The following is a 17617-nucleotide window of genomic DNA, read 5'->3' as shown; positions in this document are numbered from 1 at the left end:
GGCCCAGGGGCAGGCTGCTCAGGAAAGGCTGCTTTGTTGGAGAGCCGTGAGGGCAAGGTCTGGGGGTAAGGGACAACCAGGCAGAGGGAGGAAGTTCTGTCTCCAGTCCCCTTAAATGGCCCCCGCTATTTACAGATGCGCTGCTGTCACACATGTCCACCACCACATGTGACATTAGTGACGTTATCCTGATGTCACAGGATCCAAGAACGATGATCTGTGAAGAGTTTTCCGAGGTCACCTACTTCTAACTCTTTTGAAAGATTTAAAGACATTGGGCCTGAAAATTTCAGTGACTTGTCCAGGGAAACACAGTTTGTGACAGTTCACTCTCTCACAGGTAAGTTACCAAAAGCATCTATCAAAAGGGCCTTTTGAGAAATACTTCCCAGCTGAAATGAACAATTAAAAATTCCTGCCTTAAATCCTCCCATCTCTTTTACTAGGCTTTCCGTGGATTGTGTATACCAAGGGTTAAATAATATTACTGAGAAAAATAGATAAATGATGCATACTGAGTATTTTTCTGCTAAGTTAACTTTAATGAAGGAATAGTGTCTTGTCGTTTGGCGTACTTTAATTCAACTAATCGGTTGTTTTTATTTCTTTCTGTTATTCAGAAGGACGCATGCGTTATTGTTAAATCAATCGAGTAAAGTTTATGTTCACTCAGTAAAAAACTGCAGATTTCGGCTCCATGGTCATTTCAGAATCACACAAAGACAGGTGTTGCTGCCTGTCCAGGATCCTTCTTGTGCCTTTTCAAGGCCCAGAGGGCCCTGTGCCTATGGGGAGGATGATCCCCAACTGGGGTGCTGAAATTTGAGAAGGTGAATCTAAGAGCTGTAAGACAGCTAAATCTCAGGACCCCTGTCTTCTCTCTGTCCCCTCAGCGGAACCACAGTCCTCTGTACTCGCCCAGGAGCCACAGAGAGTGAACATCCCTCAGGTGAGCTCTTTATTCATTCCCCATTTTATACTGTAGTGGATTTATAAGGTTTAGCAGGATCCATGCATTAAAGGAAAAGGAGAAGTAGAAATAGTAGAAATCAAGTCCGTCTTGAGGAAAAATATACCGTGTTTTACTATTAATTGTGATGTTGGCTGTTAGCTTTGAGTGGGTAACCTTGTCAGGGTAAGTAGTTTCCCACTAAGCTACCTGTTTCAATCTCTTTACTTGTGATTGGGCTATTCAGATTCTCTGTTTCTTCTTGATTCAGTTTTGGGAAGTTGTATGAGTCTTAGAATTTATCTGTTTCTTCTAGATTGTCCAGTTTGTTGCTATATAGTTTTTCATTGTATTCTCTTATAATCCTTTATATTTCTGTGGTATCTGTTGTAATTTCTCCTCTTTCATTTCTAATTTTATTTATTTGAGCCTTCTCTCTTTTTTTCTTAGAGAGTCAGGCTAAGGGTTTGTCAATTTTGCATATGTTCTCAAAGAACCAGTTCTTTGTTTCACTGATCTTTTCTACTATTCTTTTTTCTTTTTTGGTTTCAATTTAATTTATTTCTGCTCTGATTTTTATTATTTCCCTCCTTCGGCTGACTTTGGGCTTTGTTGGTTCTTCATTTTCTAACTGTATTTTACGATTGCTTATGTGAGATGTTTCTTGTTTTTTAAGCTGGGCCTGTATTGCTATGAATTTCCCTCATAGGACCACTTTTTCTACATCCCATATGAGTTGGTGTGGTGTATTTTCATTTTCATTTGTCTCCAGATATGTTTTGATTTCTCTTTTAATCTCTTCAGTGATCCATTGGTTGTTCAGTAGCATGTTGTATAGTTTCCACATATTTGTCACTTTCCCAGCTTTTTTCCTGTAGCTGATTTCTAGTCTCATAGCATTTTGGTCAGAAAAGATGCTTGATGTGATTTCAATCTTCTTAAATTTATTGAGGCCTGTCTTGTTTCAAAACATATGGTCTGTCCTTTGAATGCTCCATGTGCACTTGAGAAGAATGTGTATTCTGCTATTTTTGGATAGAATGTTCCATATATATCTATTAAGTCCATCTCGTCTAGTTTTTCGTTTAATTCCACTATTTCCTTGTTAACTTTCTGTCTGGATGGTCTATCCATCGATGTAAGTAGAGTGTTGGGGCCCCCTACTATTATTATGTTGTTGTTAATATCTCTTTTTAGGTCTGTTAATAGTTGCTTTATGTACTTTGGTACTCCTTTGTTGGGTACACGTATATTTATAAGTGTTATGTCTTCTTGTTGGAGTGTCCCTTTTATCATTATATACTGCCCCTCTTTGTCTCTCATTGCCTTTTTTATCTTGAGGTCTGCTGTGTCTGATATAAGTATTGCAATAACTGCTTTCTTTTGTTTGCCATTAGCTTAGAGTATCATCTTCCGTCCCTTCACTCTGAGCCTGTGTTTGTCTTTAGAGCTAAGAGTGTTTCCTGGAGGCAGCATATTGATGAGTCTTGTTTTTCAATCCATCCCACCACTCTGTCTTTTGATTGGAGAATTCAATCCATTTACATTTAGAGTGATTATTTATATATAAGGGCTTAATGCTGCCATTTTATCACTTGTTTTCCAGTTCTGTATTTTCCTTGTTTCTCATCTTGTGTATTTTGGACTGCCAGTTCAGTTTGGTAGTTCACTATGATGGTTTTCTCAGTTTTCTCTTTTTTGTGTGTGAGGAAGACTGGCCCTGAGCTAACATCTGTAAGCAATCTTGCTCTCTTTTAGCTTGAGGAAGATTGTTGCTGAGCTAACATCTGTGGCAATCGTCCTCTGTTTTTTGTATGTGGGATGCCAGCACAGCAGGGCTTGATGAGAGATGCATAGGTCTGTGCCTGGGACCAGAAGCTGCAAACCCTGGGTGGCTGAAGCAGAGCATGCGAACTTAACCATTATGCCACTGGGACAGCCCCTCAGTTTTCTTTTTTTTGTATCATTTGTGTCTCTGTTCTGATTATTTGTTTAGTGGTTACCATCAGGTTTGTATAAAAAATCTCGTAGATGAGATATACCATTTTCTGATAGCCTGTTATTTCCTTGGTCTAAGCCAGTTCCATCCCTTTCCTCTTCCTCTGATTTGTTGGTCATAACATTTTCTGTTTTGTGTTGTGATTTTGTGGTTAAAATCACAAGATTATAGTTATTTTTGATGTTTTCCTTCCCTTTATCTTTAATGTCATAATTAAGTTTTTGCTAACCTGTTCTGGTAGAGAGCTGCAATTTTCTGACTTTGGCTGCCTATTTATCTCCTTGCTCAAGGCTTTGTGAACTCTTTTTGTTCTTTTTCAGGTATGAAGGTCTTCTTGAGCATTTCCTGTTTGGGGTGTCTTGTGGCGATGAACTACCTCAGCTTTTGTTTATGTGGGAAAGTTTTTATTTCTCCACCATATCTGTAGGATATTTTTCCCTGGATAGGGTATTCTTGGCTGAAGGTTTTTGTCTTTCAGAATTTTGAATATCTCATTCTACCTTCTCATATCCTGTAAAGATTCTGCTGAGAAATCTCCTGAAAGTCTGATATGGTCTTTGTAAGTTATTTTCTTCTGCCTTGCTGCCTTTAAAAATATTTCTTCTTTGTCACTGACTTTTGCCAGTTTTACTACTCTATGCCTTGGAGTAGGTCTTTTTACATTGATGTAATCAGAAGTTCTGTTAGCGTCTTTTACTTGTAATTCCAGCTCCTTTCCCAGGTTTGAACAGACTTCCTGCTCCTTTCTCCCTCCCTTCTCCCTCTATAATACCCATAGTTTTTATGTTGCATTTCCTAATTGAATCAGATATTTCTCAGAGAATTTCTTCGTTTCTTTTTAGTCTTAATTCTCTCTCCTCCTCCATCTGAAGCCTTTCTATATTTCCGTCCTCCAGATTGCTAATTCCGTCTTCCAAAATGTCAGCTCTGTAATTCAGGGTATCCAGATTTTTCTTTATCTCATTGTGTTTTTCATCTCCAACATTTCTGATTGGTTCCTCTTTATAGGGTCAATCTCTTTTGTGAAGTATTCCCTCGGTTTATTAATTTTATTCCTGATTTAATTGAACTATCTGAATTTTCTTGTAACTCGTTGAGTTTTTTAATGTTAGCTATTTTGAATTCTCTGTTGTTTACATTGTAAATTTGTGTGCCTTCAGGATTGATTTCTAGGTGCTTTTCATTTTCCTTCTGGTCTGGACTATTAATATATTTCTTCATACTATTTGATGGGGTTGGTTTGTGCCTTCACATAGATAGTATCTGGTTTCAGATTCCACTTGGCACCACTGGAGGAGGTTCAGGAGCTGTGTATTCTGAGCCTGCTGTGATCCCTGGTGTCTGTGCTTGTCCTTTGGAATCTATGCTGACAGGACCCATCTGCGATTGCCTGCTTGTAGCTGCTGCTTTGCTAATGTATGCACGGGCACTCTAGACAGGGTCCCTTGCTCTGGCTGACTGGCTGAGCTTGTGAGCCCAGCAGGGGGAGGGGCACTTCTTTTGCATGTGCCATCCCGTGAGTGTTCTCTCTTTGCCCTCGCTGTCTGTCCTCCCGGCGTGCTGGCTTCATGAAGACAACCCCACAATAGCTTAGCCTCCCCTGTGGAGCTTTCCTATGGGATGTGAGGGATCTTGGAGAGCAAAGGCATTCCCACAGAGTCTCCCCCCAGGCCCCTCTTTTCTCAGAGCTGTGCATGGTCCTGTGCCCTAGGTCATTGCTGGGGAGGGAGAGGAGATCCCCTTACTTCCTCCTTCTTCCTCCTGGGGGGTCCAGCACCTCCACCTTCAGACATATGGCTGCCTGGGTCTCTCAGATGTCTTTTGTGTTGTGTGCCTGTCCTCTGTTGGTTTATGAATGTCCTTTTCATTGTTTCTTAGGGAGGAGAGTCTAAGGGAAGAGCTCACTCCGCCGTGATGCTGATGTCATGCCTGGTCATTCTATTTTTAAGTTTTTGAGGAATCTCTGTACTGTTTTCCACAGTGGCTGCACCAATTTACATTCCCACCAGCAGTGTCTGAGGGCTCCCTTTTCTCCACATCCTCTCCAACACTTCTGTTTTCTTTGTAAAGATTGGCACCTGAGCTAACATCTGTTGTCTATCTTTTTTTCCTTCTTGTTCTACCCAAACCCTCCCAGTACATAGTTGTATATTCTAGTTGTATGTCCTTCTGGCTGTGCTGTGTGGGATGCCACCTCAGCATGGCTTGATGAGTGGTGCCGTGTCCAGGCCCAGGATCCAAACCGGCAAAACCCTGGTCTGCTGAAGTAGCGCACACGAACCTAACCACTCGGCCATGGCACTGGCCCCTCTCCAACACTTCTTATTTCTTGCCTTTTTAATAATAGCCATTCTGATGGGCATGAGGTGATATCTCATTGTGGTTTTGATTTGTGTTTCTCTAATAATTAATGATGTTGAACATCTTTTCATGTGCCTGTTGGCCATCTGTATATCTTTGGGAAAATGTCTGTTCAAATCCTCTGCCCATTTCTTGACTAAGTTTGTTCTTTTGTTGTTGAGTTCTTCATATATTTTGGATAGCAACCCCTTATTGGATAAATGATTCGCAGATATCTTCTTCCAATTGCTAGGTTGTCTTTTCATTTTATTGATGTTTCCTTTGCCATACAGACGCTTTTTAGTTTGATGTAGTCCCATTAGCTTATTTTTTCTTTTGTTTCCCTTTCCTGAGGAGACATATTCAAAAAGATACTGCTAAGAATGATAGCAAAGAGCTTACTGCCTACGTTTTCTTCTTTGGAGTTTTATGGTTTCAGGTCTTACATTCAAGTCTTTAATCCATTTTGAGTTAATTTTTGTGCATGGTGTAAGATAATGGTCTACTTTCATTCTTTTGTGTGCGGCTGTCCGTTTTCCCAACAGTGTTTATTGAAGAGACTTTCCCTTCTCCATTGTATGTTCTTAGCTCCTTTGTTGAAAATTGGCTGTTCCTAAATGTATGGGTTTATTTCTTGGCTATCAATTCTGTTCCATTGATCTGTGTCTGCTTTTCTGCCAGTATCGTGCTGTTTTGATTAATACAGCTTTGTAGTATACTTTGAAATTAGGGAATGTGATGCCTCCAGCTTTGTTCTTTTTTCTCTGGAGTGCTGTGGCTCTTTGGGGACTTTTGTTGTTTCCAGTAAATTTTAGAATTCTTCTTTCTATTTCTGTGAAAAATGTCATTGGAATTTTGATAGGGATTACATTGAATCTGTAGATTGCTTTAGGTAATATGGACTTTTTCACTATGTTAATTCTTCTAATCCATGAGCACAGAATATCCTTCTATTTCTTTATGTCTTCTATAATTTCTTTCAACAATGTCTTATAGTCTTCAGTGTATAGGTCTTTCACCTCATTGGTTAAATTTATTCCTACCCACTTAATTCTTTTTGTTGTGATTGTAAATAGGATTATATTCTTGATTTTTTATTTCTGCTAGTTTGTTTTTAGTTTTTTGATGGATTCTTTAGCGTTTTCTATATGTAAAATCTCATCATCCACAAGTAGTGACAGTTTTACTTCTTCCTTTCCAGTTTGAATATGTTTTATTTATTTTTCTTACTTGATTGCTCTGGCTAGGACTAAGAAGGGTGAGCGTGGGCATCCTTGTCTTGTTCCTGCTCTTAGAGGGATAGCTATCAGTTTACACCCTTGAGTATAATGTTAGCTGTTGGTTTGTCATATATGGCCTTTATTATGTTGAGGTACTTTCCTTCTATAATTATTTTATTGAGAGTTATTATCATAAATATGTGGTGAATCTTGTCACATGCTTTCTCTGCATCTGTTGAGATGATCATGTGATTTTTATTCTTCATTTTGTTAATGTAGTTTATAACATTGATAAAGAATACTGTACTGTTGTAATCCTTTGTATTTCTGTTATATTGTTTGTGATTTCTTCTCTTTCTGATTTTATTTATTTGAGGCTTCTCTCTTTTTGTCTTATTCTACCTAAAGGTTTGTCAATTTTGTTGATATTTTCAAAGAACTAGCTCTTAGTTTCACTGATCTTTTCTATTTTCTTTTTACTCTCCATGTCATTTATTTCAGCTCTGATTTCTAGTAGTTCCTTTGTTCTCCTGACTTTGGGCACTTCATTTTTCTTCTTTTCTGATTCTTTTGGATGTATTGTTAGATTGTTTATTTGAGATTTTTCCTGTTTCTCAAGGTAGGCCTGTGTTGCTAGGAACTTCCCTCTTAGTACTGCTTTTGCTGTATCCAATAGATTTTGGTACACTGTATTTTCCTTTTCATTTGTCTCCAGATATTTTTCCATTTCTCCTTTAATTTTTTTGTTGTTCCAATAGTTAATGAATAGCACGTTGTTTAGGCTCCACATATTTGTGACTTTTCCAGCTTTCTCCTTGTGGTTGATTTCTAGTTTCATACCATTGTGGTTGGAAAAGATGCTTGATATCTTTTCAGTCTCCTTAAGTTTATTGGGAGTTGTTTTGTTTCCCAACAAACAGTGTATCTTTGAGAATGTTTCATGTGTACTTGAGAGAAAATGTATATCCTGCTGCTTTTGGATTGAATATTATATATGTATCTATTCATCTGGTCTAGTGTTTCATTTAAGGTCAACGTTTCTCTGTTGATTTTTCTCTCTAGAAGACCTATCCGTTGATGTAAGTGGGGTATTAAAGTTCCCTACTCTTATGGTGTTGCTGTCATTTTCTCCCTTTAGATCTGTTAATAGTTGTTTTATAGACTTTGGTGCTTCTACGTTAGGTGCATATATATTAATAAATGTTATGTCTTCTTGATGGATTATCCCCTTTATCATTATATAATGCCCATCTCTGTCTCTTGTCTTTTTTGGCTTGAAGTCTATTTTGTCTGATAGAATTATGGCTACATTCACTTTCTTTTGGTTGTCGTTTGGTTGGAGTATCATCTTCCACCCCTGCACTCTGAGCCTGTGTTTTTCTTTAGAGCTGAGATGAGTCTCCTGGAGGCAGCACATTTTTGGGTCTTTTTCTTTTTTTGTTTTTTTTTGGGGTTTTTTTGTGTTTGTCTTCATCCTTATTTTTTATTTTATTTTTTTAAGGGGCCTTCCCCACCTTTTTTTTATTGAGTTATTGATTGGTTACAATCTGGTGAAATTTCAATTGTACATTAATGTTTGTCAGTCATGTTGTAGGTGCACCACTTCACCCTTTGTGCCCACCCCCTACCCCACCTTTCCCCTGGCATCCACAAAACTGTTCTTGGTCCATAGTTTTAAATTCCTCATATGAATGGAGTCATACACAGATTATCTTTTTCTCGCTGGCTTATTTCACTTAACATAATTCTCTCAAGGTCCATCCAAGTTATTGCAAATGGAATGATTTTGTTCTGTTTTGCAGCTGAGTAGTATTCCATTGTAAATATGTACCACATCTTCTTTATCCATTCGTCTGTTGATGGGCACTTAGGTTGCTTCCACGTCTTGACTATTGTAAACAGTGCTGCAATAAACATTGGGGTGCACAGGACTTTTGGGATTGCTGACTTAGGCTCTTTGGATAAATACTCAGTAGTGGGATGGCTGGATCGTATGGTAGTTCTATTTTTAGTTTTTTGAGGAATCTCCATACTGTTTTCCATAGTGGCTGCACCAGTTTGCATTCTCACCAGCAGTGTATGAGGGTTCCTTTTTCTCCGCAACCTCTCCAACCTTTGTTGCTATTAGTTTTAGATATTTTTGTCGTTCTAACAGGTGTAAGGTGATATCTTAGTGTAGTTTTGATTTGCATTTCCCTGATGATCAGCGATGATGAACATCTTTTCATGTGCCTATTGGCCATCAGTATATCTTCTTTGGAGAAATGTCTGTTCATGTCTCCAGCCCATTTTTTGATTGGGTTGTTTGATGTTTTGTGGTTGAGTTGCGAGAGTTCTTTATATATTAAGGATATTAAGCCTTTGTCAGATATATGACTTGCAGATATTTTTTCCCAGTTAGTGGGTTGTTTTTTTGTTTCAATACTGTTTTCACTTGCCTTGAAGAAGCTCTTTAATCTGATGAAGTCCCATTTGTTTATGCTTTCTATTGTTTCCCTTCTTTGCGAACGCATGGTGTCCAAAACTATCCTGTTAATACTGATGTCAAAGAGTGTACTGCCTACGTTTTCTTCCAGAAGCCTTATGGTTTCAGGTCTCACCTTTAGGTCTTTAATCCATTTTGAGTTTATTTTGGTGAATGGTGAAAAAGAATGGTCAATTTTCATTCTTTTACATGTGGCTTTCCAGTTTTCCCAGCACCATTTGTTGAAAAGACTTTCTTTTCTCCATTGTATGTCCTCAGCTCCTTTGTCAAAGATAAGCTGTCCATAGATGTGTGGTTTTATTTCTGGGCTTTCAATTCTGTTCCATTGATCTGTGCACCTGTTTTTGTACCAGTACCATGCTGTTTTGATTACTGTAGCTTTGTAGTATGTTTTGAAGTCAGGGATTGTGATGCCTCCCGTTTTGTTCTTTTTTCTCTGGATTGCTTTAGCAATTCGGGGTCTTTTGTTGCCCCCTATGAATTTTAGGATTCTTTGTTCTAATTCTGTAAAGAATGTCATTGGGATTCTGATTGGGATGGAGTTGAATCTGTAGACTGCTTTAGGTACAATGGACATTTTAACTATGTTTATTCTTCCAATCCATGTACATGGAATGTCTTTCCATCTCCTTATGTCGTCATCCAATTCTCTCAGAAAGGCCTTGTAATTTTCATTATATAGGTCCTTCACTTCCTTAGTTAAATTTACCCCAAGGTATTTTATTCTTTTTGTTGCGATTGTGAATGGTATTGTATTCTTGAGTTCTTTTTCTGTTGGTTCATTACTGGAGTATAGAAATGCTACTGATTTATGCAAATTGATTTTATACCCTGCAACTTTGCTGTAGTTGTTGATTACTTCTAACAGTTTTCCAATGGATTCTTTGGGGTTTTCTATATATAAGATCATGTCGTCTGCAAACAGCGAGAGTTTCACTTCTTCCCTCCCTATTTGGATTCCTTTTATTCCTTTTTCTTGCCTGATTGCTCTGGCCAGGACCTCCAGTACTATGCTGAATAAGAGTGGTGATAGAGGGCATCCTTGTCTCGTTCCTGTTTTCAGGGGGATGGGGTTCAGTTTTTGCCCATTGAGTATGATGTTGGCTATGGGTTTGTCGTATATGGCCTTTATTATGTTGAGGTAGTTTCCTTCTATGCCCATTTTGTTCAGAGTTTTTATGATAAATGGCTGTTGGATCTTGTCAAATGCCTTCTCTGCATCTATTGAGATGATCATGTGGTTTTTATTCCTCAGTTTGTTGATGTGGTGTATCACGTTGATTGATTTGTGGATGTTGAACCATCCCTGTGTCCCTGGTATGAATCCCACCTGATCCTGACGTATGATTCTTTTGATGAATTCCTGAATTCTGGTTGCCAAAATTTTGTTTAGAATTTTTGCATCTATGTTCATCAGTGATATTGGCCTGTAGTTCTCTTTTTTCGTGGTGTCCTTGTCAGGTTTTGGTATCAGCGTGATGTTGGCCTCATAGAATGTGTTAGGAAGTGTTCCATCTTCCCTAATTTTTTGGAATAGCTTGAAAAGGACAGGTATTAAATCCTCTCTGAAAGTTTGGTAGAATTCCCCAGGAAAGCCATCTGGTCCTGGGGTTTTATTCTTTGGGAGGTTTTGCATTGCTGTTTCAATCTCTTTCCTTGTGATTGGTCTGTTCAAATTGTCTGCCTCTTCTTGAGTGAGCTTTGGGAGATTGTAGGAGTCCAAGAATTTATCCATTTCCTCTAGGTTATCCATTCTGTTGGCGTATAGTTTTTTGTAGTATTCTCTTATAATCTGTTGTATTTCTGCAGAGTCTGTTGTTATTTCTCCTCGCTCATTTCTGATTTTGTTTATTTGAGCTTTCTCCCTTTTTTTCTTTGTAAGTGTGGCTGGTTTTGGGTCTTTTTCTTAACCTGTCCAGCCTCTCTGTCTTTTCATTGGTGCATTCAATCCATTTACATTTAGGATGATTATGGATATATAGGGACTTACTATTGCCATTTTATCTTTTGTTTTATGGTTGCTCTATATTTCCTTTGTTTCTTTTTCCTTGTGTTTCTCACTACAATTTCAGCTTGACGGTTTTTGGTGATGTGTTTTTCAGTTTCCTCTTTTTTTATGTTTCGTGACTCTGCCTTAATTTTTGTTTTGTGGTTACCATGAGGTTTGTATAAAAGGTCTCACAGATGAGATAGTTCTTTTCCTGCTGATATCATTTTTCCTTCACTTGACTAGGCAAGTTCTGTCCTTTTCTTCTTCCCTTGCTATTTTTGTTGTCAAAATTATTTCTTTATTGTGAATTTGTTACCAAATTGGAATGGTTAATGTTATTTTTAATGCTTTCTTTCCCTTTAACCTTCGCATCACAATTGTTTACTAACATGTTCTGATACAGAGTTGCAGTTTTCTGATTTTATCTATTTATCAACTTGTTTAAAGCTTTGTATCCTTTGCCTTTTCATTTCAGACAGGAGAGCTCTTTTTGACATTTCTTATAAGGCAGGTCTAGTGGCGATGGACTCCCTCAGTTTTTGTTTGTTCCTCACACTTTATTTCTCAGCTGCAGCAGTGGACCCCCAGCTGTCGCAGCACCCAAGGACACAGAGCTGATTATTACAGTGTTGATTAATACAATCCCTAAGTAGCTCTCAAATACTTGTACTTTTCTGCATCCTCTGTGAAACCACCCTAGTCGAAGTAAGCAACTAAGTAAGTGGATGACTTTAACGACCTCATGTCTCTGATCCTCAATTTCTTGGTTTGTGAAATGAGGCAGTTAGAAGGAACACCAAGTTTCTTCCTTCTCTTTCTTCTGTGATTATCAGAATCTACAACTATGGAGAGACTCAGGGAAAAATCAATTCCAGTGCTTTGGGAAACCATCTCACTTTCTCCATTTAAATTAACTCTTGGGGTGACTGAGATTGTGCCTCATATCCTCTCATAGCACTGCTCTTAAGGACAGTCTCAGAATCTTCAAGACAACTTAAAAGAAGGCCCTTTCTCTTAAATAGGAATCTGCCTTATGCCATGTTTTGAGCTGTAGAAAATATTTTAGAATGAGATTCTAGTGTTGGTAACAAATTTATCTACATTGCTAATTCATCTGAAAGCTCCTATTCTTGAAAATGGCCCATGTGGAGCTAGAGAAGTTCCATGCAAAGGTTTAGTCCATTTTTGTTGACAATCTCTTGAGTGTATGTTAAAAACCTGGATAACAGGATAATGTTAATGGAGATTGGGGGGAGGGACAGTGATGAATGAGTTTGGTTGACTTTCAGCAGTAGTAAGGTCAAAATGAAAGCATTATAAAAGAAGAGTAGAGATTTAGGTCAGGGCTTTCTATGAAAAACAAGTAAAAACCATAAGCAGATGGAAAAAGTTTAAGTGACACAGTATGGCAGATTCCACTGATGAGTTTAATAGGCAGCCATTTTAGTGGCAGAGAGAGTAGACTGAAAAGTGAGGAGAAGTTTGGAAAATTCAAGGGACAAGAACCAGAAAAGCAAGGGGTCCCATCCTGCCCTGAGGATTCTTTTGCTCTGAAGTGTGTTAGCCCAGCTGAGGGAAGACCTGGGGAGGATGTTGTAGATCCTCTAAAAGGGGCATCCATCAGCTGCAGGACGATGTGCCATCTCTCCCCGAAGCTCATTAGCAGATTGGAAGTGGGATGCTGCATTACTCTGATTAGCATTAATTTTATAATTCTAGGCATAGAACTTTCCTCCACCTGAGTCAGCCTTCACACAAAAACACAGACTCACATGGTGTGGATAAAACACAAGTAACCTTACTGCTGCTTCCCATCTTCCAAGGACCCAGTGGGAAGGAAAACGTGGTTCCCTAGCAAAGAGGGGAGTTAAGGGCTGGACTTTTCCAGCTCTCCAAGCTGGGTGCAGGTCCCACAAATCGGGGAGAAGTGCAATGCCATCTTTCTGGCAGACCAAGACTTTGGGAAAACTGGGTCCTTCTGATCTGGTTAGGGAAGACGCAGTACTTCCAACAGCCCCTGCAGCAGGGCAATGGCAGCATTACAAGTGAGATGAGGAACGTTACCTCAGAGCCTCCCAGGGAGAGAGCATTTAGGCCCCTACCGTTTATTGGGATAACTTGTTCCTGGCCCTTTGGAAAATACCCAGTCATCCCAGGGCTAGACTTCTCAGGAAAAGTAACTTGCCAGTCCCTTTAAAATTTGCAACTCAAACCTATCTACACTTTTATTTGTTACATATATTGTTGGGGCTTCATTTCAAACTGCTATATTACAATACTGTTTCCGATAACTTTAAATCCATGGCAGTGACTTTCAAATTCTTTTGATGGCAACTCACAAAATAAATCTATAAATTATTTTTTATCGTAAATCAGTATATACGCACACACACCAAAAGAATATAAAAATTTTATGAAACTGTTCTTACCTTTTTACGTGTAATACACTCTAATATTATCTATTCCATTTTGTTTCATTGTTTTTTAAGTGCTTGTCACAACCTCTAGAATTATTTCATAATCCACTAGTGGGCCAGGACCTGCAGTTTGAAAAACACTATTTTAAAATTATTGGTTCCAGGTACCCTAGCCGGTAGTCTGGTATCCAGATTTTTAAAAGGCTTATTAAAATGCATCATCAAAAAGCAATATTTGCTAAAGGACCCTCAGTCTCTATAAAGAGCACTGTCTTGGGGATTCCAACCATAAGTTACCAGATAAATAACCAGCTTTCCTTTGCAGATCTGAGATGTGAGCTCAACACCAAGTAAAAATGACATAAAATCAGAACAAAGTTGGAAAAGGAGGACCACCTCCAAGTGCAGTATGTGGTCCTTCTGGGAAACATGCAGCAGCCTAGAGTGAGGTGAGGGGGACAAAACAGAAAAGAAACTTTAATGGAGAAAAAATCAAGCTCGTAACTTCTGTCTCCAGGCTTCACAAGGTGCACTGGTACTTCCAACCCTGAGAGACAGAGTGATGTTCAGCATGACTCCATAATCCTGTGGCCTTGAGAACCTCAGCAGACATCAGTTAACTCATTTAAGGATAACTGCGAATTAAATTAGTTCATCCTAATTACGCAAAAATGATAAATTCAAATAAGCAAGGTAATTTAATTCTGAATTAAAAAGTTTTTCAATCACTTGACATCTCAAATCAAAGCAAATGGGTAATGTTTCCAATTATATCAATTCGACTCTATATTTCAATACATAAATATATGATGAACAATTAAAATTCTTATGTGATATGCATTTAACTTGTTAACATTTATGCTACAGTAGGGAACCACACTCGAGAAACAGGGTCATGTCCTTGAAAACCAAAGACGGTTATCACAAAAGAGTCTTTGTAAGAATCCAGCAACAGAATGAGTCCCCAAAATCTATTAAGTAAACTATCCCACAGGAAAAGTGAGGCAGATCACACTAGTAAAGGCAACACTATGGAAGCTTATGAAATAGTTATCAAGGGAAATACTTGATACATAATAAAAATATTTAGTTTTAGGAAGCAGTATGTTAGGCTCTGATATGGTTGCACTTATGAGTACAGGACTTTCATAGGAAGGAAAGAAATGGAAATTCACTGAATGTCTGTGTTTTGTCATGCATCACTAAATACCTTCGATTACATTATAGCATTGGAAACTAGGAAGCAGAAATGTTAAATAACTTGTTGTAGGCCACACAGTAATAAATGACAGAACTAGGACTTAAACTCCATCTTCTAATTACACATCCGTTATTCTTGTCACATCAATACCACTTTATCCTGAGCTAGTACTCAAAATATGATAGTGCTTAAACTATTTGCTTAAGCATTTCTTAGGATTTCTGATCAAGGTCAATTCAAATTCCAATTTCAAGGCTAATGAATAAGAAAGTGACCTTTAAAAGGAAAAAAATACGTAAAAAATATACATGCATTCCGGGTGGCATTATGAATCTTCAAACTTTCGATATTCTTTGTGTCTCATGTAAGGATGAAAAAAGTTATCTATTGCTGTATAACAAACCACAACAAAGTGGAGTAGCTTGAAACAGTAACTTATTCTTGTCTCTTATTGTTCTGTGGATTGGCTGGGATTCGCTGGGCAGTTCTTGCTTGGGGTTTCCTAGGAAGTACAGTCAGATGTCATCTTGGGCTGAAATCCTCTTTGCCTCTATTGTGCTGGATGTCAAGATGGTTCATTTCTGTGTTTGCTGAGGATGCTGGCTGTTATCTTATTCGGGGCTGCCAACTGGAGGGCCTGCATGTGGCCCCTTCATGTGACTTGGGCATCTCTCAGAGTGGTGGCTGGGTTCCAAAAGAAAGCATCCCAAGAGGAAATATTCCAAAAGACCAGGCTTCTTACAGCCTAGCCTCAGAAGTCCCAGAAAGTCACCTCCACAGCATCCTATTGGTTGAGCCAGTCACTGAGGCCTAGGGGGAGGGATGTAGACTCCATCTTTTGATATGAGAAGCAGCAGGCAATAAGGGAGGGAGGGAGACTGCCCATGTCACCTTAGTCTTTAGCCTCCCATCTGGCATCTCTACTTGACCCAACTGAGTTAGAAGGGGAAATAGATGATACAACTACAATAACACAAATTATTGTGTGGTGTTTCTCTATCTCTTTGGCACTCTCTCTTTCTCTGGAAACACAGCACTTCCTGAATGAATGGATAAATGAGTCTCTCCCTTTTCCTCTCTACTCCTTTTTTGCCTCCTCACCTTTCTTTTCTTCTTTTTAACTGCAGATGAAAGGTTAAAAAAATGTTTTAAGCAGCAACATACTCTAATTAGTAAATCTTATAGTTAGTTTCTACTCAGATCTCCCATTTGATGTCTACCTGCCTGATTCAGTCATCGTCCTATCAGGGAAGGTGATAAGAATGCAAGCAAAGGAGAGAAGAGAGGGGAAAATGGGAAAGCAAAAGTAGATTATCAAGGGAAGAAGGAAAATATAAATGGGAAAGGAAATAAATCAGGAGCACTGAACACCGTTAAGCCCAAATGGCTGAAAAGACAAAGGGAAAGAAGCAAATTTTTCCCTTATGATGCTGCATCCATCCTTCCTTCCTTTCCAATCGATGGCCGCCATCGCCAGTCTAGTCTAACCTTATTTCTTAATGCCTGAATTTTTGCTATATCATCTTACCTAATCTCCCTGCCTAGTTTTTACCCCTTAGAAATCACCAAAAATGGGGCCAGCCCGGTGGTGTAGAGGTTAAGTTTGTGTGCTCCTCTTTGGCGGCCTGGGGTTTGTACGTTCCCATTCTGGCACAGACCTATACACTGCTTATCAGGCCATGCTGTGGCAGGTGAGCCACAGATGAAATGGAGGAAGATGGGCATGAATGTTAGCTCAGGGCCAATCTTCCTCCAAGAAAAGAGAAAGAAATAAAATAAAATAGATCATCAAAAACACTCCTTTCCTCCTGGTGCTCTCAATTACAAAAAAAGAAAAGAGAACACTAAATGACTTCTGAGGGATTAAGTCCAATTATAAACATTTTAAGAATTTTCATAATCTGACCTAACCTTCCTTGCCACTCTTGTTTCTCAAGTCTCCCATATGTGAAACTCTTTACTCAGCCAGAGCACTCTACTCAATGTATCCAAATACACAGAAAAATGAGACTAGATCTCACTATTACATCATGAAAAATACAAAACCTGAATCAAGGAAAATAACAGACAACAAAAATATTACATTACAGAAAGCAGTGTGGTGACATTATAAGCTTATAATTATAGCGGTTATGGTCCAGCTCACTTCTCACAAATACAGCCTTCTCCTTTTGTCTTCTGTCCTTTGCTCTAAGGATCCTATCACCAGGAGCATTCCCCGCCACTCTCTGCCTTCCTAAATCCTGTCTCATCAGTACCCACAACATTAACTGACTAATTTGGAAGAAGTGTGATTAACAGAATTATTCTGGACCTGAAGTCCCTTGTTAACACTACAGCATCGGATTTGATTCTCGATGGACACTAAGTCACTCAAATTCCATCTCAGTTTTTACTCTGTAGATTTGTTCAGTATACGGTTGATTAAAGGACCATTCACCCCAGTTTGGTAGATAATTCAACCAGCCTCCAATCCAAAGTTTGTATAACTTTGATTTGTAGTAATTACAAACAGTAATTACAGAAACAGTTAAAACATTCATTGCTAATATTGTAACGCTTTGGGAACCTCATATAAATGCAGTTTTAAAAAAACAGGATATTTGAAGATAGTAACATACACCGAGATTAACAAGATTTTGTGGTGAGAGTAGTTTATTGTCAGGTATAATTAAAGCTGTAGATGCTATTCTGAAAGTACAGACTTTAGGGGGCAAGGGAAGAGAGTTTTTGAAGCAAAGTACAAATTAGGAATAATTACAATGATGGTTATGGAATGTCAACATCCATTTCATCATGATGAGCTCAATCTCCTTCAAAATTCACTTGAGTCCGGGAAAGCATTAGTGTAAGACAAAAGGCAGCTTTGGGAAAAATACCTTTGAAGTATTAAGGAGTAGAGTGATTGGCAGTCAGCAAACATAAAAACGGACGAAAGAGTAAATGTCTTGATCACCTACGGAAAGTGTACACTTCAAGTATCTTATTAAAAAACCAGTTTTCTTTTTCATGTCCA

At 38.5% G+C, this 17617-nt stretch overlaps 1 protein-coding gene across 40 annotated transcripts in view; it reads left to right on the top strand.

Moving 5' to 3' along the window:
- Positions 1–17617, top strand: part of LOC138917617 (ral guanine nucleotide dissociation stimulator-like) — a 94035-nt gene that overhangs the window by 1408 nt on the left and 75010 nt on the right. For 28 of the 40 annotated variants that reach the window (XR_011425804.1, XR_011425818.1, XR_011425802.1 and 25 more), the window contains 2 exons: positions 136–340; positions 894–949. The gene's annotated coding sequence lies outside the window, so the exon portion shown is untranslated. Of the gene's footprint in view, positions 1–135; positions 341–893; positions 950–3268; positions 3288–17617 lie in introns of those variants that run through there. The other 12 variants (XR_011425830.1, XR_011425831.1, XR_011425828.1 and 9 more) reach the window with 2 other exon arrangements.

Source organism: Equus caballus, chromosome 15 (assembly GCF_041296265.1).
Source record: "Equus caballus isolate H_3958 breed thoroughbred chromosome 15, TB-T2T, whole genome shotgun sequence".
Lineage (NCBI taxonomy): Eukaryota > Metazoa > Chordata > Mammalia > Perissodactyla > Equidae > Equus > Equus caballus.
The sequence above is the reverse complement of the archived record's forward strand: the minus strand, read 5'-3'. Positions and strand labels throughout refer to the sequence as shown.